Here is a 20,253-nt window from a genome sequence, read left to right as displayed (position 1 = left end):
TTCAGAGCTTCTGGGGGAGGTGTCCTGGTGGCCTGGGACCCCAGGCCTCCTGACCACACCCCACCCTCAGCTCAGACCCCCACTGGGTCTGGCTGGACCCCCTGGCAGGGTTGTGACAGAAGCTGGTCAAATTAGGCCAGAGAGGCCCAGCTCCACTCTGTGAGTTGAGGGCTGCAGGGCGGAGCCCATCCTGTGGGAAGCGGCTGGATCCCAAGCCAAGAGCCAGGGGCCTGAGCTCTGTGCCCAGCCTGGGGCATCACAAGAGCCGCAGCTGCTCGAGGCACAGCCCCCTGTCCTATGAGCTGCCTGTGGGTCGGGACACACAGATGCTCTGCCCCCAGATCAGAGAGCAGAGGTCACAAAGCAGCAGTGATGGCGCGAAGCCTCCCTCACCTGGCTCCTCTCTGGGAGGCGTGCAGGAGAGTGCTGCCCCCACCGCGTTGCCGAGCCCACGCACACCTCGACCACCACCAACCACGTGATCGCTCTTCCCCGGGGAATTGGAGGGAATGGATGATTCAGAGGCTGTGCGCACCTTGTCCTGGGAGCCCAGGCCTCTGGCTCCTCCCGGGCCTCTAGGACAAGTGTGTCCCCACCTGGGCAGGGCTGGGCAGGGGTGCAGTGTCTCCAAGGGGCCGTCCTACCGCCTCGTGGCTGCTGCTCACAACCCCAGCGGGCAGAGTCTGCACAGGCACAGGTGCTGGACAGAGTGGCCACGTTGTTGGGAATTGCAGGACTTTTGTTGGAGGGTTCCAGGGAGAAGTAGCCGGATGATCAGAAGCCTGGGTGTCTTGGAGAGCTGGGGTGCACGGCTTTTCTTCCCTGTGCTCCTGTCTGGGCACAAGGCCTCCTCAGCCCACGCTGTAGGAGACAGTGAGGCCTGGGGCTCATTCTCCAAGTCACATTTTCAGGGACCTGCAATTACTCTGAGTGGGTCAGCTGGCTCCTGGGAGGACCAAGGGGCCCTCCGAGGTGGTGTGCAGGCTCTGGTGGCCAGCTGGCACCTGTGCCCATCCAGCCTCCATGGGCCCGAGGAAGCTCAGGTGCTGACGGGGCACCGCCACCCTGCGAGGCCCATTCTCAATTAAGGTGCATTTTGTGAAGAAGATTCCCGGCATCTCGCCCCTCCAGCACTTTCCCAAGGCTCCTGCGAGACACAAACCTCTCCCTCCTCCAGCCAAGGCCAGGGCTGCAGGGGCAGGTGGGACCCCCGGGCAGTGAGGACCCCTGAAGCCTACAAGTAGACCCGAAGACCCAGAGGGGAGAGCGAAAGACGGAGACCTGGGGTAGGAGAGCGGGCTCTCAGCAGGGAGCCCTGGGCGGGGAGCCCTGGGTGGCAGAGCTGAGTGGAGGTGCCCGGCCACCAGCACTGGGGCTCATTTGCAGACCAGGGCTCTCCTGCAGGGCCCCCACTCCTCCTCGCAGCCCTCTGTTCAGGACGTGCTGCTGCGTAAGGCGTTGTCCCCCGCTGGGCCTCTCAAAACAGCAGACACTCCTCAGGTGGTGGTTCCCATGGACCTGATGCCTGGGACAGGCCAGCTGGGCAGTGCTGGCTCCAGGTGTCTCAGCAGGACTGAGGCCCAGAGGCTGGTGGGACCAGGCTGAGTCCTGGGGCTGTGTTTTGGCCGTCGACCTGCCGGCGTGATTAGCTCAATCTCACGTGAGGCAAGGGACTAGAGTTGTCCTGTCCTCTGTACCTGTGACGGTCACTGATGTGGTCACTGCCTGGCTGTGGCCTCACTGTGGCCCTTCTTGGATGGCAGCTCTGGTGTCAACTGCAAACACGGCACCTGGGAGCTGAATCCTTGCTCTGCTCATGGTGTTGTCCTTTGAGTCTGTTTTTCCACCTGTAAAATGGGTGTGAGTTCCTCTGGGAAGTGTCCGTGCGGGGCAGAGAGGTGGTGTCACCTGTGTAGAACTGCGTTGGCAGGTGTGAGTCGACACCTGACCTCCGCCTTTAGCTGCTACATCACCCAGGTGTGCTGTGTGGCCCCGCAGTCCAGGTGGTCTGACCCCACGGCAGCCAGCCCCCCCAGGGTCTGCTGTTCAATGGCCCCTCCTGCTCCAGAAAAAGTGCCTGGTGACTCGGGGTCCACCTGCCCCCCCTTGCAGAGGCCCTGACACCTCTCCTTGCTCTCTGGTCTTGTGTGGGACACTGGCCATTCAGTCCACCTGTGCCACCTGGTTGGGGGGAGCCCCTACCTGTCCTGGGACCTCTACCAGGTCATGTCTCCAGTGGACTTGACTGTGAGGAGTGGGCTGCCCCCTGGTAAACAGCTCCAGCAGGCGAAGCCCCTGGCTGCCCAGCCACCCTCCCTCAAGTTAGACCCCGCGTGCCCATCTTGTGCCACAAGGGAGCCTGTGGCCTGCCCTTGGGTGCTCACGTCCCATGGTGGTCTTGCGCCTCTGTCCCCCTTTGGAGGTCTTGGGTGGGGTCTTGGGTGGGGTCTTGGGTGGGGTCTTGGGTGGGGTCTGCAGAACATGGTGCTGGCTTCCAGGTTCTGAATCTTGTGCTTCTTCCTTGTGGGGACCAAGATGGTGGACACATTCCACCTGTCCATCTCCCAGACTTCAGCTACACACTGTATACGACTGGGGTCCCACCCTGGTCATCACTGTGATGGTCACCCACAACAGACACTCCCGCTGCCCCTGCATACTGGTGGCCTGTCCTCAGTGTGTACCCTGTTGGAGCCCTCCTGTGCCCAGAGCCTAGACCTGAGCCTGGCACCTCATGGTCTCCTGTAAATATGTGTTGCCTTGAGTCTTTGTGGAGATCAGTGCCGTGCCAGGGTGACTCCAGGGCTGCGGCCTCGGCACCCCCAGGAGCTTGTTACAACTGCAGATTCTGGGCCCTGTACAGTCCCAGGCCCATCACTGAGGACTTTGGGGGCTGGACAGGGACCTGGGAGTCAGCCCCCAGGGACTCTGCCCACCTGAGGCGTCCCGTCAGTGCATGAAGGATGCAAACGAGGCTGGAGTCCCTGCAGCTCCGAGCCACCGGCAGGTCTGCATCCTGACTTTGCAAAGCTGGTGGAGACCTGCAGGACCACCCTTCACTGGGGACAGCAGATGAGCAGAGCTGACCCACCTCTGGATGGTCAGCCCATGGGGAGGAGGAGGAAGAGGAAGAGGGGGACAGGCAACAAGTGGTGTGTGTTTGAACCTTTAGGAGGGCCTGGGCTGCGCAAGCCCGTCTCTACATGAATGTCATCAGGAAGCCATTCAGTGGCACAAGCAATGAGGTGAGGATGGCAGTGGCTCTGGCTTAGGGAGCTTGGGATAGCTGATGTCCAGGGGCTCGAAGAGACTCTTCAGGTTTGGGGGCCCCGGGCGGTCCCCGACAGGCCAGCCCTGCCCGCCTTCTAGATGTGACCCTGGTTTGTCAGATGAACCAGTTCAAGCCGTTTCCTGTGAGCACAGGCCCCGTGTAGCAAGTGGACGGGGTCAAATCTGCATTCAGAACAGCTTTCCCAGCACGGACAGCCTGGGGGAGGCCTGGGGCAGGACAGAGGGCAGGAGACGAGAGGATAATGCAGAAGCCAGCTGAAAGGTGCGGGGGCCGCTGGAGCAGGGGACCTGGCCATGGGCATTTGCCCTGCTCCGAGGGCTGGCTAAGGTCATAAGAACTCAGGGGACAGACTTACAGGCTCAGCCACTCTGCCGCCCAGTGTTCCTGCAGCTTGGAATCCCTCTGGAACCAGCAGGGAAGGGCTGCTTGTCTCAACCCTCACTCCATTCTCTAGCAGAGGTCCCCAGACAACAAGGACACTGGGGAGGACCCACGCCAAGGGGACTTCCTGCCCAGCCCTGGCCCTGCAGCAGGCCCACCCATGCATCCCCAGGGAAGGTGCCCGGGCCTTGGCAGTGTGGGGAAGGGGCCGGCCCAGGAAGGAAGGCTGAGCTCCAGAGCCACCTGCCAACTGATCCTGGCCAACCCAGGGCCAGGCCTGAGTCACTCACGGCCCAGAGCACAGCCACCTGCAGCCCATGTGACATCTGAAGTGTGCAGGGGAGCAGGGGCGTTGAAGACACCACCCTGCCTTTGAGCAGTGGCTTTTCTGCTAAGAGCTGGTGACTGGCCTGTGCTCCCAGAGAGCAGCTTTCCCGTCTTCGAGGCGGGGAGGCCCCGATGGAGCTGTGGAGTGCCCAGTGCAGAGTGGCCCCTTGGGAGTCTCTCTGCCTGGGGTCCCTTTCCTTCTCCCTCCCTGTGAGGGAGCAGCTCACAGAGTGGTCAGACTCTCAAGTGGCTGGGCTCTGCAGGGCCCTGGACGCTGTGGTGACGGGAAGCCTCCCCACGCCGCAGCTCAGGCTGTCCGTTGCTTGGTGATGCGTGGGCCAGGGCCAGTGGGACGTGGCTCTTTCCTCCTGTGCTCCTGATGCTGAACGCGTCCAGTGGAGCAGGGGCCGCAGAGGCCATGAGGAGTGGGTGGAAAGAGCCGGGCTGAGGAGGCTCTTGGGGTCCCAGCCCGCCTCCAACTCTGGGGCAGCTGGGGCAGGATCCGAGCCTTCCGAGTTCCCCCTGCACAAGGGAGGCCCAGAGACTTGGCCTCCGAGGTCTCACTCAGTGTCCCCCTGAGATTCAGGAGCAAGACCCCCAATCCAGGAGACAGCGGGCTGCACTAGACAGGAGGACTGTGGTGTCGGCAGGCCTGGAGGGGAGGGCTGGGGTTGGGGTGAGCGCCACCCTTATGTCAGGCCTGTGCTCAACACAGCCCTGCCCAGGGACAGTGGGGTGGAGCAGCACCTGCCCTCTGGGGGCCTGCACCTCCTCCCTGGGGATTCCTTTCCATTAAGAAGCCAAGCCCCATGGGCCAGGTGGCCAAGGCCACAGGCTTCGGAGCAGACTGGACCTCCTGGAAGCCCAAAGCATGGCCATCTGAAGCACTGGACGGAGGGACAGAGGGATGGAGGGGCCCACATGATCAAGGCCCTCTTGGCAGGAAAACAGGACCTGGAGTGGGGACAAGGCCAGGAAGGGGCAATGACACGGTGCCATCCTGCAAATTGGAAAACAAGGCCCTTGGACACTGTGCCGCCACTCACCTGGAGATGGTCCTCAGCCACCCAGGGCCACCGTGGTGCAATGCCATTGCTCCTGCTCCCCTGCACATGGTGAAGGGACCTCACTTCAAACTACAGGGCCCCAGGGCCTCCTGGTGCTCCTCCCCATCACCTCTGCAGCCCGAGGGAACAGCAGGAGGCCAGAGGGGGAGGGCCAGGGCCAGCTGTGTCCCTCAGCAGGACAGCCGGAGCCCTCCCATGCCAGGCAGCTCTCTGGCCTGCAGCTGGGACTCGGCACAGAGGCCGGCTTCCCTGAACTTCCCGGGGGCTGCTGGCTGCCGCTCTCGGGTGGACGGCCAGGCCCAGGCCCAGATGGCGCTCTGCCTCCCACAGCTGGGACGGGAAGAGCTGCAGGCCTCCGCTCGGCAGTGCTTGAGCCAGGAGGGACCAAGGAACGTGGGAAAGCCACGTGGCCTCGGACTAAGCTGTGTCCTCACTGGTGAAGGGGGCAAGGGGTCCACCTGCAGTGCTGCAGGGAAAGGAGACACAGTGACCAGCACCATGGGACCCACGGTCAGCCTCAGCTCTCACTGCTAAGAGGCCCAGCCCAGGGGCACGGCGATTCCAAGGCAATGCCGGCCTCTCCCAACCGTCGGGCACCCAGTTCTGAAGCCCATAGGTCACCCTGCCTGCTGACCTCTGTTGGAACTGGGCTGCCCACTCCTACCTGGGCCAGAGCCTGAAGTGACGCTTGCCAAGGGCCCTGCCAGGTCTGACCACATCCAGCCCAGGAGGGGCTCAACGTCCCCAAGACCCAGACACTCAGGACATGTGGGCAGATGGCCTTTGTGCCCTTGTCCAAGCCCCTCCCACGGCCATTGGTCAACTGCAGCTAAGAGCCACAAGGCCCGTGTGCTTCTGCCCAGCTAAGTGCCACCAGGGACCTGGCAAGCGATCATTCAGGGGGCACCATCTGTCCCTCTGTGTCCACAGGGAAGCTTTGAAGCAGCCAGTGAAGCAGGACTGTCCAGCTGCCCCCTCTCAGGAGGCAGCCTCCACATCAGCCAGTAATGTTGGCACCTGGGGACGCTTCCAAATGGCCCTGACAGCTGTGGTGACGCTTCTGCAGGGGTGGCGGCCTGCCGCCTGATTCTTGTTTTAAAAGCAAAATGTTTTGATTTTTTGGATAAGGCTGCTCCCCTCCAGCTCCCCCGCCCTCCCACCCTGCCCACCACTGAGCTGCCTCAGGCCACACCTGGCCATGAGGGTCTCAGCCAGGGCGCTGCAGTCCTGGGCCCCAGGAGAGGCCGCGGGGTTTGCGCAGCCTGCAGCTGGAAGGGCTTAGTGAGAGCAGTCCAGGCGCCCCTGCCCAGGCCGGCCACGCGGCTGGCCGATGGGAGCAGCTGGTCCATGGTGCAGGGGACCCCTCCAGGATCGGGGGCCAAACCCACCCACGGGGGCAGGTGTTTTCTTGCCTACTCCAGATCCACCTCAGGCCAAGCTGAGCACAGCCCTGGGACCCGGGGCCGGGGCACTCTGCCTCCTGCGCCCCAGGCCTCGTCCTCCGCAGGGGTTGCCCCAGGGGCCTCACCCTTTGCTCCATGACCCTCTTCTTTCCCAGACTGATGTAAAAACACCTGTGGTCTTCAGGGCGCCACAGCACCAGGTGTGCTGGGATGAAGCCTGCAGCCCCGCGGCGACTCACCACCACCTGTGGGGCGGCTTCCCTGGCGGCCACTGGCCACTCCTGACTCGCTCAGCCCCCGCTGCGGAGGAGCCACACTGCAGAGGGGCTCAGGAACAGCGAGCAGGGAGCAGAGCAGGAGTTGCTGGGCCTCCCAGCAGGAGAAGCAGGTGGAGCCAGGGAGCTCTGCCCGCCTGGTAAGCGGTATTTATTGAGCCCCTGCTGAATGTGCACCATGCACAACTCAAGGGCCGGGGTTTCACTTATATTCCAGGAGACAGAGCCTCCCCTGGGGCTCACCTCCCCCAGGAAGAGACACGGACCATCACTTTAGGGGTGGCATTGAGGAGCTGACTTTGGGTGGCCCAGCGAGCCAAGGGGAGGGGCAACCGCCCACTGCAGCCCCCCCGGAGCCTGCTTGGCATCCTGAAGCATGGCGCACGAACTCAGGGTGGGGTCTTGGGGACACCTGGTCACGTCTGGGCCCTGGAAGGCCCAGGCAGGGGTGGGGCAGCACCTCCCTGCTGGGCTCCCTCTAGGCAGCCCCTGCGAGGCGCCGGCTCCCCCTGGTGGCAGCTTGCCGCACAGCCTTGTTTCCCTGGGTCACCACAGCAAGGTCTCTGGGGCGCCGGCCAGCCCCGCTGATGACCTTCAGGTTTCCAACACCCTTCTCCCTGGCTGTGGGCATCCGGTTCCCTCCAGTGCGCTGTGTGGTGGATGGCTTGTTCCCAGGGTGCAGCGAGATGTGGCCAGCGTCCCTTGTCCCCGAGAGACTCCCAGGCAGGGGAGAGCAGCCCTGGAGACCTGGATGGCTCAGAGAGCTTCGCCCCTGCCCCAGCCCTTCTTTGTTTTTTGAGACAGGGCCTCCCTAAGTCACCCAGGCTGGCCTTGAACTTTGGTCCTCCTGCCTCAGCCTGCAGAGTGGCTGCGGTGACCCGTGTGGGCCCGGCGCCCACCTGGATTCAGCTCTCCTGTTTGTGAAGCGAAGCTTGTCCCACCTGAGCACAGACTGCCTTCCACGAGGGCTTGGTGCCAGGCTGTGGCATGAACCCGACCTGCGTTCTCTCTGTTAACCTGTGGGAGTGTTATCCTGGTGTCCTGTCCACTTTAACGTATTTATCCCCACTTTACAGATGAGGCAGTGGAGGCCCAGACCCGGTGGACAACTTGCCCAGGACGGCACAGCTGCAGACCCAGGCGGAGCGAGGGACAGACTGGTTTCAAGCACGAAGCCTCCTCTCCCCCGCCGTCTCGTGATGGCCGACGACCCTGAGCTTGCTCAGATAGCTCCACCGTGGCCACTCTAGAGACCTCTCCAGAAAGTACCACGTCACGTCAAAGCTCAGTCACCTGGTCGCCCCCCTCAGGTCCTGGGAGTGGGGACTGTCCAAGGCCAGAGAACAGGAGGGCCTCCTGGTCACCCCTGGGGCTGTGGTGAGGCTCTGGTTCCAGGACTCAGAGGCCACATGCCCTGGGCACCGCCGGTGTGTGCAGAGGGTCCACGCCAGCGAGGAGGTGGGCAGCCTGGACCAGCTCCTGGAACTGCCGCCGAGGCCACACCCCAGCCCTTTCTTATATTTTATTTAGAGACAGGGTCTCCCTGAGTTGCTCAGGGCCTCGCTGACTTGCTGAGGCTGGCTTTGAACTCGCAATCCTCCTACTTCAGCCTCCTGAGCTGCTGGGATCACAGGCGTGGGCCACCACCCTGGCCTGTTTGCTCCTTCTTGGGAACACCTGCTCGCGGCCGGCCCCGCCTCTCGTTGCCTTCTCACCACGGAGTCCTGGGAGTTCTAGAAGGGGCCGCGTCGAGTCTGCAGTCGTGTGGGCTTTGTGAAAGTCCCTTCCTAGCCTGGCTTTCCTCCGTTTCTTACGGGTCTTTCCATCTGGTAAGCAGTTTGGTGTGGACGAATCTAACTGAACTTTAGTCTGTTTTCTTCTGTTTGTTAGGTCTTGTCCAAGGAGCTTTCTGCCTGGGTCTCCTTGGAGAAGACTGTGGGTCTTCCTTGTTCATCTCGAATTGATCTTTGTGGACGGGATGAGATGAAGTTCGAGTTCCATTTCTTCCAAACCGATTTCCGGTGCTTTCTGGGCCTTGCCATGTCCTGCGGCTACATGAGAGTCACACCGGAGCCTGGCAGCTGGGAGACACTGACCTTGTCCTCCGTCCACTGCGCTGCAGTTGACCGTACTCATGCCCCACCGTGAGGTACCAAGAAGGGGGCCAGGAGGAGTGACCAGGCGTGGCCTCGGGTGGGCTGCCGGGCTGCCTCCGGGGCCTCATGCTCCCCGGCCTCCTCGGGCTCGGCCAGCAGGGCAGCCCCTTGACCTGGGACCGAGCATAGGTGAACTGGGCCCTTTAGATCCAACGTGTCCAGGCTGCGGAGCCGTGTGGCCGGCAAACACACAACCCTCCCCCACAAACTCCCAGTCTTGCCCCACTGACCCGGGCAAGGAGACAAGCTGCCCGGGCCCCAGACCACACAGTGGGCGTCACGGCTCCACACGGCCCGGCTGATGCTTTAGAGACCTTCCAGAGTCACACCCCACCTGCTCTGAAAGTCCTCAGTGGCTTTGCCAGGTGCAGCGACACATGCCTGTAATCCCAGCGTCTTGGGAGACTGAGGCAGGAGGATCACAAGTTTGAGGCCAGCCTCTGCAACTTAGTGAGACTCTATCTCAAAATAAAAAAGGGGCCAGGGATGAAGCTCAGTATCAGATTGCATGTGGGTTCACCCCCAGGACTACAAAGAAAGCCGTCTGTGGCTCCGACCCACTCAGTCCTCCCCTCCCCAGCCTCCACCCCCAGCCTCCACCCCCCAGCCTCCACCCCCAGCCCCCTCAGCAGTAGCCCAGAGCCCAGAGACCAGGAAGCAAAACTAGCCAGCCATGTCCCCCTGGGCTCCCTAGTGTGGGCACAGATGTCAAGGTCCCAGATGAAGAGAACCGCCACAGTGTGCCACATCCCGTAAGGAGGCAGGGCCCCTAGGAGGGGAGGAGGAGGAGGAGGATGCAGTGAACCTTCCCCTGCCCTCGGCTGGTCCTGGACCACCCACTCACCACCTCTGCCTCAGGTCGAGGGGCGGGGACACTGCAATGCCCCCACAGAGCGACCCCTCCCTCCGTCCCGAGCCTGGCTTGGCTCAGCACCTCCTGGGTGCCTCTGCTTTCCACTGCATGGACAGTCAGGGCAACCCAGTGCCATCCAGCGGGACTGCCCGTCCTCGGCCCTGGTCACCGGAGGTGGGGACACAGGGGAGGGTGGAGAGCGATGTCCCTGAGCCCTCAGCCAAGGCTTGGAACCCCCGTCACACGCCCCGGCCACCCAAGCACATAGGCTGCCTCCAGTGATGGCCACTGAGTCCAGAGGCACTGTGCCACCTGGGAGGGTCAGCGGGGTCCCCAGCTGGGGAGGACATGGCTGTCCAGGGCAGGTGCAGATGTCAGGGGTCAGCCTGGAGGCGCTGGTCTTGCTAGAGCACCTATGTGTTGGTAGAAAGTTCTGCACTCTGTGTCCCTCAGCAAAGCCACCAGCCTCCCTCTTCCCGGATCCTGGAAGGCGTCCTTTGCCCGATCTGCCCCGTGGAGCCTGGTGGAGGGGCACAGTGTGGCCCAGCGTTGACTGGAACTGAGAGTCACCGCAGGCGCTGTCTCAGACCCAAGGGCCCTGGCGGGCGATCTGGGACAGAGCCGGCCCCACCCCACCTATTTTGAGAAATGGGGACATCAGAAATAGAAAGGCCCTAATTCCACAGCCTGAAGCTCGTGTTTAGAGAGCGGCAATGAGCTAAGACAACGAGTCCCAATCGCGCCACGTGGTCACAATGGGTGTTTTTTTTTTTTTTTAAGTGTTTCAAACTCTTTGAGGGGACAAAAATTGGCTAAATTGTCTTTAAAGCTGGAACAGACATCGCCAGCCTTGGGGCACAGGGAAGGAGTGGACTTCTGGGGACCGCCTGCTGACGAGAGCAATCAGTGCTTGATCAACCAGGGGGAGCAGGACCCGTCCAGAACCCCAGCTGCCGGCTCTAGAGCTCGGGTGCTCCTGAGTTGCTCTCCTGACCTCCACTGCCTCCCGGAGGCTGGGGTTCAGCCAAGGCTAAAGGTGGCAGAGCTGACCCTGGCCAGAGAGGGACGTCCACCGGATCTGCAGGTCGACGGAAGGAGAAGCCGCCTTTTCCTGTGCTTTCCGCCCTGATGTTGAAGAGCAGGGTCAGGGCGGAGCGTGGCTCTGGCCTTGCACACCGTGTGCTGGGGAGGAACCAGCCCTCCTCCCGTCCTCCTCGTCAGACATGATCAGACGCGGGGTCAGTGAGGAGCTGTGCCCGAGGTGGGGGCGCACTGGGCGCAGCAGAGGAGGAGCGGGGAGGCAGGGGGGAAAGCAGAGGGAGCCTCTGTGGCCAGGGGACCCAGGATGACCATGGGCAGGGACGGGACGGCCACCAAAGCAGGCAGTGCCACTTGACAAAGGCCGAGTTGGAAGGGGGCGTGGCCAGGAGGCAGCCGTGGCTGTAGAAGCGTGACGCTCCCGGGTGGCCAGAAGACACATGGGCCAGCGCCAAGCTCGGCCTCTGGACTTAAAGTTTCCCGGAGTGAAACGCAGCAGGGCAGGGGTGAGGTGGACGGAGAACAGCCGCTGCAGAGTCCCTGGCCTCGACGGGGTCCCCCACCAGAGACCCACCCTGCCCGTCCACGGCTGGGTTCTCATCCTAAAAAGCCAAGAGCCAGACACGCAGGAGCCCGAGGAGAGCCAAGCCCAGGGAGAAGAGCCAGGCTCTCTGGGGGCGCCACCCTGGTGGGACGCGGGAGGCTCTGCAGGAGTGGCCTCCGGAAGTTTCAATGAGAAAACGAGTCAGCTTTTGTGAAAGAGAGCCGGCTGTCGATCCCCGGGGACAGTAGTATAAGGTGGCTGTCGATCCCCGGGGACAGTAGAATTAGGGAAGGGAAACCCTTGGTCACACTTGCCCCTGAAGTTCCAGAACACAAACCCTGAACAGAGGTGGTGCACTGGGTTTGGGGTGCCCCTGCTCTGGGGGCTGGGAGGAGATGCTGGTCTAGTGAGAGGTGGATACTGAGCACCCGAGGATGTTGCCTGAAACCCACGACCCGAGAGACTGCAATGGAAGCCATGTGTCCCTTCAGAAGACAGATGAGGTCAACACTTAGGGACTGGGAGGGATTGAAGACCTGGAATGGGGTGGGTGGGTGCCTGCTGTTTAGCCTGGCGGGTCCCTGGCGCTATGTGGCATGGGCAGACACACACCTGGGCCAGTCCTGCCTCGAAAGGAGACCAGGGCCAGCCTGTGCCCACCAGGGGAGTGCGGGAGGGGTGACGGAGTGGGGCTGGGTGAGACATGTGCAGGACCATCTCTGGAGGCTCTCATCTCAGCATCCGGGGAACATGCCACTTTAAAGTCCCAATTTTTCCTTTCAACTTTCAAAGAGAACCAGCAGTTCCATGGGCCAGGGGCTGCTGGACATCTGGGCTCATGCCTTGGTCCAATTGTGGTGGCCCAGCTGCCCAGCCCATGGCCACCCTTGCTACCTGGCTGCCTTGGGAGCTGGGCAGCGGCAGGTGGACAGGGGCGTTGGGTAGCGGGGGCTGTACTGAGCGCCCCCTGAAGCTCCCCCAGGAGGAGCAGGCCTCACGGGGCCTCCTCTGGCACCTGGCTCTTCCCTGAGCTCCCTCCTGAGACCTCCCGTGGCCTCTCCTCTGTGTTCTCAGGGCCAGCTCCTGCTCGGCCCTCCGGGGCTCCCCGCTCCTGAGAGCACAAGGCCGGGACACTTCTGGGTGACTGCCTTGTTCCCGCTCAGCGCCACAGTCTGGTGAAGAACAGTGATGTCCCTGGGCCAGCGGGACTGCTGGGAGCTGCGGGGAGAGGGACCGGGGGCCTGGAGCCTCCGGCAGGTGTGCGCCGGGGCCGCTGTGCTGGCCAGTACCTCTTGACCTCGCAGCGAGCGGGACAGTGTCATTTCCCTCCCGCTCCAGCTTCACTGGCAGGACAAGGCCACTGGGCTCAGAGCTCCTGGGGAGGAGGACAGGAGGGGGACAGGAGGGGGACAGGAGGGGGACAGGAGGGGGACAGGAGGAGGACAGGAGGGGGACAGGAGGAGGACAGGAGGAGGACAGGAGGAGGCACTGGGTCTGATTCCCCTTAGGACCTTACCCCCGTGAGGTGGGCACCCGCTCCCTGGCACAGCAGCGGTTTAGGAGACGGGAAGGGCGGGACCTGCAGTGCCCAGCGCCTGCCGCAGTGTCCTCCTCACTGCCCGTCACCTTTGGCCAGCTGGCCTCTCACATTTTCTCTTGTCACACCCTCAGTGTGACAGGGGATTCTCAGAAGTGGACACACAGGCAGAGTCACACCTGCCAAGCCCAGCACCTTGCAGGCTGTGGCCCAGCCAGGACTTTGGAGCCCAGGTCACAGGCAGTTCCCACTGTGCTCCTAATAGTTGCAAGACCCTGGCGCCCAGCTCTGCACCAGTGCCAGCCCTGATGGGCTCCGGGAGATGGGCAGGGCGGGGCGGGGCGGGGAGACCCTGGATCGGAGCTGGGAAAGTCACTGCAGCCTGTCAGCGGCCACCAACGTCCCAGGTTCAGAAAACGCACCCTGAGGGGCCCCAGCAGTGATGTTGTCTGTGCCGTGTGAGGTCGGTCCTCTTTGGAAATGAGGGCCTCGGCGCTGGTCTCCCTTGCGTGGCACCGGTGGCTTGTCACTGCTATTGGGTTTTTCAAGGGGAACAGCACCACCCAGGGGTGGCCCAGGGCTGTGATAATGACCCACATTGGACCATAAGGACCCTCTCTGCTCAAGCCTCAGAGCACGTTGTGTTTACACTCGGGGTCTGTCCTGCTGTCTCATTACCCCACCTCCACAGGCTCTTTAATACCTGTCATGATGACCCTGACCCTAAGCCCAACCGTCTTTCTTCTCAGATTTCCTGTGTTCAGAGGGTTTGTATCAGTCAGAATAATTGAGGTCATGCCAAAGTAACAAACATCCCCCAAATCTCAGTGGTTAAAAACAACATCAGGTTATTTTTCACCCAGATTGCCTGCCCACTGCAGGTCATCAGGGACAAGGACTGGGGGCTTTGCACACAGCAGTCCCTCTGGACCCAGGTCAGGGACAGCTGTTCTCTGTCCCCCTGGACAGTGGTACCTCAGCCCTTGAAGCCTGTGACCCGCTTTTCTGCACAATCTGTTGATCAGAGAGTGGAGTCAGAGCGAGCAAACCAACATGTGCGTGGAGACAGGGAAGCACAGCATTTGGTGAACGGCGCTTGGGGCTGCCCTGGGGTTTGCAGACAGTGAGGGTGTTGGCTGGGCTTTGCCTTCATCCACTGAAAGGCTGTGCCTCCCAGAGGCCACCACTGCCAGGCTGGTGGCACACGTGGTAGGAACAAGGAGGTTGATTGCAAGATTCTGGGCAGTGTCCAGGGGAAGTAGCTGCAAGGTTCCCTTCCTCCTGGTCCAGCCTCAAGGAGACAGCCAGCAGGAGCCCTGGGCCGAGTCTGCACAGGAGCTGGTAGGTCACAGGAGAGCTGGGGGTCACAGTGCCATCGGGAAGGAGGCAGACTCACTTTATGACAGGGGTTCTCGTGACAGCTGGCCACTCCTGAGATCCCACCCCATCACTTCCCATGGGGCCCCTCCCCACTGTCGCACTGGGGCTCAGCTTCCAACTCATGAACATGGCGGGCACATTAGACAGTGCCCGGCTGTCTGCTGACTGCTTACTCTGGCTCTGGGTATGCGAGGACCGCGGACCCCTCCCTGCTCTGAGTCAGAGCTCTGCAAACTTGAGGTGCGTGAGAATCACCAGGAAACCTTGAGAGACCCAGACTCGTCCTCCCTCCTGAGCTGCAGGTGGGGCAGCAAAAATGGACAGAGTGAGAGGTCAGCAGAAGACACTGAAGGACAGAGAGGGGGGCAGGGGCTTGTCCTGGACGGTGGCAGGAGTCACGGATAACAACGAGTGAACTGGGGCTCCCCAGGGGCCACATCATCTTCTCTTCTGTGGCTCCTCCACGTCCACCCACGTCCAGTCCACCTGAACACTTGCTGTTCCCTGAGCAGAGCATTGCTCACCCCACTGACCTGCTGGTAGCCCCGTAGGCCAGGCCCTGGGTGTGGCTGAAGCTGCTGAGCCCCAGGGTGCTCCTGGGGCATCGAGTGCTGAGAGTCCCCTCCCTTCCTCTCCGAGCACCGCGCTTCTGCCACTGGTGAGCCTGGCCCCAGCGCTGCGGCAGGACCTGCTCCCTGGTGCTCGGACGACTCAGGGCCACCTGTCACTCCCTCCTTCACGTCACAGCCTCCTTGTTAACTTCCCTGGTGACCTGACTGAGGGGGAGCCCATCCAGCCGCGCTCAGTGGGGACGGTGGCCTGTAAGTTGGACATGCATTGGATGGTCCACCTGAGCTGCCTGGTCAGAAAACTAACAGAGACACTTTTCCTTGGGAGCAGAGGTTCTGGCCCTGAGAGGTCTCTGGAAATGGGTTTGGGGACAAGGAGGGAAGGAAGGGTTGGAGGAGAATCTGGGTGGAGTCCTGCCCAAAGGAGGGTCCCGCACAGGAGGGAAGTCCAGGAGCACAGGTGGGCACAGGTGGGCAACAGGTGGCCCCAGCAGATCCCAGGAAGGGGGTAGGAGGTGAGCCGGGAAGCACAGGGCCAGAGGTGCCAGGGGAGGGGAGTCCTGTGGACAGGGGAGGGGACGTGGGAGTGAGACCTCAGCTGGCAGAGGGTGGGTGGGTGCTCTGCTGCTCCTTCCTCGAGTGCTCACGGTCCCCGTCCAGGCACCTCCCTCTTCCCTGGGTGGCCTCTGGCCCCCGCTTGCGCTGCCCTCCCTTCCTCCACGTGGCCACCTTGCTGAAATGCAGCCCGGATCTGCCCTCCTGGCCTTCAAGCCCTTGGAACTTGCCCGTTGCTCCAAGGACAAAGACCACCCCCCGCTGCTGCAGAGGTCCCAGTGTTCCTGGTGGCACGATTTGGGGGTTGGGCCCTTTTGGCCCTTCTGGAGATGCATTAGAACTAATAGGAGCCTCCGTGAGGTCCGGGTGGGGACTGGCTTGTCAAGACTTGTCCAGCAGGTGTGCTTCCCTGGGGAGATGGCTGTCCCTGCAGCTCCCTGCTCGGGCAGAGCGGAGCACATAATGGGCCCACCGTGAGGCCGTGAGCAACAGGAGGGCCCCGGGTGGCCGAGGGGCTGGCGGGGCCAGAGGCTTGGAGAAACACGCTCTTTGGAAGGTGAAAATGAGCCGTAATGGCTGGGAGGGAGTTTGTGCTTCATCCCAGACAGCGGGTGGCGGGCTGCGTGCGGGTGCTTTCGATTCTGTCATTGAGGCACTGCGCAGTCGGGAGCGCACACGTGGGCTTTGCACCACGGCGAAAATGGCTCCTCTCACAAGCTCTGGAGCAGGTGCCAGAGGGCTCAGAGCCACTGCAGGAAAGCCATTCTGCGGCCGCGAGATCTCCCCAGGGTGAAGCAGACCCCAGTGCAAGGAGGCAGGCGGATCCTTGCGAGGAGGCCAGACCTGCAGAAGGAAGGACGGCGTGCCCATCTCACAAGACGGCCACCCGCACAGCCAACGCTTTCTCAGTCGGGTTTGCCCACAGCTTGCAATGAGCATATTACACCAAAAAACAACGACCCATGCTTCTCAGGTGGCGATGTGACCGGGCATCCTGCATGGCACCGACAGCCCCACCTGCACCAGAGCTCTCTGAAATCTGAAGTGGGCTGGACCTGTCACTTCTGAAAGTGACTTTTTGTTGCTGAACATTTTAACCTCTGGGCAGAAAGGAGGAGGTTGTTCAACAAGCTGATGCTCCCTGGGGGAGCCCCCCCCCCCCCCGCCATCCAGGGTGGCCTTTCCAGGGCCACACGGGTGGCCGAAAGGCTCTGCAAAGCACATTCCTCTGTCTTTGACAAAGGACTGGGCTGTTTCAGAGGAGGCTGTGGAAGGCCAGGGGAAGGCCAGGTTTGGAGCCCCTGCAGCACACCAGCCGGGCTCCCCAACTGTGAGCAAGGTAGACACAAGCAGGACAGCACACAACGCGGCCAGGAGGGGGCGCTGCTCCCAGCTATGCAGCCAGGGCTGCAGGTGAGAAGCAGCGGAGGCTGGACCCTGAGTACCAAGTGTCCAGCCAGGACCCCTATGCCGTTGGTCCCAGATGAGGGCCTCCAGTGCCACAGTAGTCCTCCAGGTCCCAGACCCATTTCTGCACAGTTCTAAGTCATAGTTCAGGCAGATATTTAACTGGACAGGTAATTTGATGTTGGTGCATCTGATGGGCTGAGAAGTCCAGGGCCTGAACCCCTGATTGGTCAAGTCACCCAGGCCCAACTTCCAGAAGGCCAAGATGCCAGTGGCCGGGTGCTTTCAGATTCTGTGGTGGAAGGGCGGGCTCTGGTCACCAGGTGCAGGGGGGCAGGTGCAGAGCATAAGGACACCAGCCAGGAACGCCTCTGAATGGCTGGTGAGCTGTGCCACAGGAAACTGAGGCAAATCCTGCAGGCATGGGGTGCCCGCGCCCCTGTTCTTCCCATTTCCTGGCTGCCCGCGGCAAACCTAGCTCCTGGGTGGGCTTCAATCCCCAGGCGCCTCGCCCTCCAACACTCCCACAGCGTCACAAGACCAGAGCTCACATTGCAGCAGGGGACACTGCCAGGCACCTCATCCCTGACGGAAGACCCTACGTCGGATGCTGCTCTGAGTAGGGGCCTTTCTCATCTCGTATCTCTTCATCTCTGCAAAGTGGTGGCCTGCACAGATAAGCAGCGGCCGTATGTTCCGCCTGCCGGTGCGATCCGTTTTACAGCTGTCACCCTCGTGTAATTATTGATGGCACGGCCCTTGTTCTCAGGACTGGGAGACGAGAACGCAGGGGAACACTCAAGCAGAGTGTGGTCCCACCTCAGAGGCCTGGGTGGGCCCTGCTCAGAACCTTTCCTCCATGGGAGCCTCCAGAGTTTCCTTTGTTGTTTTTGCTCAGAAACATAAAATGAGGTCAACAAGAAGGGTGTCCTGGCCTCCTGCTCCCACCGACACACCTTCTTGGCAGTTTTTTCGTAACTCAGCCCCTCCGGGGGATTTCTCCACAGTGTCCTGACATAGCAAGGCTTCCCGGTCAGCTGCTCTTGGCCAGAGCCCCAGAGTGCAGCCAGATCCCCATGTGGCCAATGCTGTTGTGCACCAGAGCTGTCCTCCTGCAATGGTGGGCGTGGCCCTGAATAGGCTAGTGCAGAGCCACCTGTGTTGGCCAGAAGATGCCAAAGCAACTCCAGCCCTGGGGGCGGGAAGACCAGACTTTGCAGTGCGTCCTCTGTTAGAATCCACCTGCCCTCCCGAGGCCTTGGGTTTGCAGCTTAGCAGGTGAAAGGACAGCCACCCTGAGCCCGGCCAGTCTCAGAGGGCAGCCGCAAAGCCAGCGCAGCCCCCACCACACACCCCACCAGGCCAGAAGCCCCTGCTCAGTCTGAGCTCTGTCCAAGCCAAGCGGGGAGCCAGGGTGGAGGTCTCAGGCCAGCCAGGGGCCCTCGGCTTAAAAGGACCAAAGGACAGCAGTGGAGCAGAACACACAGAGGACAGCTCCCAGATGGAGCCACCTGTACCCATCCCGCCACAGGGGCTGACTGCAGCCCTGGCCCTCAGCCACAGCTGCCCACCCCAGGCTGCAGTAACAAGAGTCTTGTGACCAGGACATGGGGGACGGCAGCCCACACAGGCTCCAGGCTCATAGTCCAAACCCTGTGGTGTTCAGCCTTGGGAGGGAGGAGAGTGTGAGAAGGGGTGCTGGGTGGCCGTCCCCGAGCAGCCACAGCCCGGGCTGCAGCCTGGAGAAGGCTGCTTTCTCCCTGAGCAGGACAGTTAGACCTGAGCTGCACACAGGGGCCGAGCCGGCTGCCGGTCATTTCAGCCTGACCACACTCCTGCACACCGGTCAGTTACAGGGGCCCAGCTCTGAGGCTGCCCCTCACCTGCACACGAGGCCTGGGGATGTGCTGAAGTTGCCACACCACAGGGCAGCGCCTGGCTAGGGCCCCCTCCACGTTTGGAACCCCAAGTGACACTCCGTGGAAGGAACATTCTGGTTCTGAAGCAGCCAATGGATCTGGACTGTCCCCACCAAGTGTCAACAGTTATGATCCCTGGGGTGACCAAGGAGATGGCCGAGGAGAAGGCCCTCTCCCTGCTCCAGGGAACTTCCTAGGAGGCCTTGGAATGAGGGTCTTGGGAAGCCGTGAGTCTCCAGACCAGGGACGTCACAGTGCAGCGGTTGGTGGGGACTGGGGTGGGCATTTGTGCACCCTGCAGGGCCTTGGCCCTGAAGCCACTCCACTGGGGAGGGCCTGAGTGGCTTCCAGAGGCCCGTGAGGAGCTCCCATTCCCTGGCCAAGGACAGGTCCCCGTGGGAGCACAGTGGCACTGACCCAGTCGGAGGCCTGCCTGCTTGGTGACCCCAGGCAGTGGCACCAAGTTGGAGAGGGTGCCAGGAGCATGCGGGAACTGGGGAGGCTGCAGAGCCCAGTGCCTGGAGGGCCAGCTAGTGAGCAGGAAGGGCAGAGTCCAGGGTTGGCAGGCACAGGATGCCCCTAGCAGTGCCAGGCTGGGCCCTGAAGGTGGCTGCCCTCCCTACTTGGCCTCGTTGGGCAAGGGTGGTGGGTGCTAAGGAGACGCTGAGAACTCTTGGGCACAAGCTCTGCCCAGCTTTTAGCAAATGTGAGGGTTACTAGTGGGGAGAAGCCGAGGAAGAAGCCTCCTTCAGATCACAGAGCGGCTTGGTAGCTAAAAGGGCCAAACCCTGGGCCTGATGACCTGAGAGCTCTGTGTCCAGCCCCCTGGGGTCCCTTTCCCTCCGTGACCATCGTGGCCTGGTTGACCAGCACCTGCTGTGTCCCAGGCACCAGGGTCGCGTGCCGTTCCCTCTTCCCCTCTTTTCTAATTCGCCCTGTGGTCCAATCCCTCCTGCCATGGCCGGGGGTGCTGAAGTTTAGGGGAATCTCTAGCTCACCCTATTGGCACAGCCAGAAAGCGTGGTGCCCAACTCCCAGCGCCCCCTTCGCCTCCCCCAGCACCCTGCTTTGGAATGCTTGGGAATCCCCGAGCAGCCAGTACAGAGGAGCACTGCCCCTTGGAGCACCAGGACCTGCCTGGTGACCCTGTGTGGGCAGCAGTGCCCTGTTGGCTGGGTGGTTGGCCTGGTGACTGGGCCCTAGGCCTCTCCTGGCCCTCCTGGGAGGCTGTCTGTGCTGCAGGAGAGCTGAACGCCACACTCCCCCTGGGTGGCTGCGGGGGCCCTGCACGCACAGCAGGCCTGTGTGTGGATGCCGCCCCAGGTAGGCACTAGTGTGGTTGCGGCCTGGTGTGTGGCTCCTGGGGTCTGGCCCTGGCTTCCCTGGTTCGAGGGGTGCCTCTGCAGGGCACGGCAGCACAGCCCAGGGAATGATCTGGAAGCCAGCTTCCTGTGGGGCTTTCATGGTGTCCCAGGGCAGGACTGGCCACCCTGGCTGGCCCACCGCCCCTTGTCCTGAAGCCCAGGGCAGGCTGGCTTGTGTTCCCTGCA

The sequence above is a fragment of the Callospermophilus lateralis genome, chromosome 2 (assembly GCF_048772815.1).
Source record: "Callospermophilus lateralis isolate mCalLat2 chromosome 2, mCalLat2.hap1, whole genome shotgun sequence".
In the NCBI taxonomy this organism is placed as follows: domain Eukaryota; kingdom Metazoa; phylum Chordata; class Mammalia; order Rodentia; family Sciuridae; genus Callospermophilus; species Callospermophilus lateralis.
Note: the sequence above shows the minus strand (reverse complement) of the source record.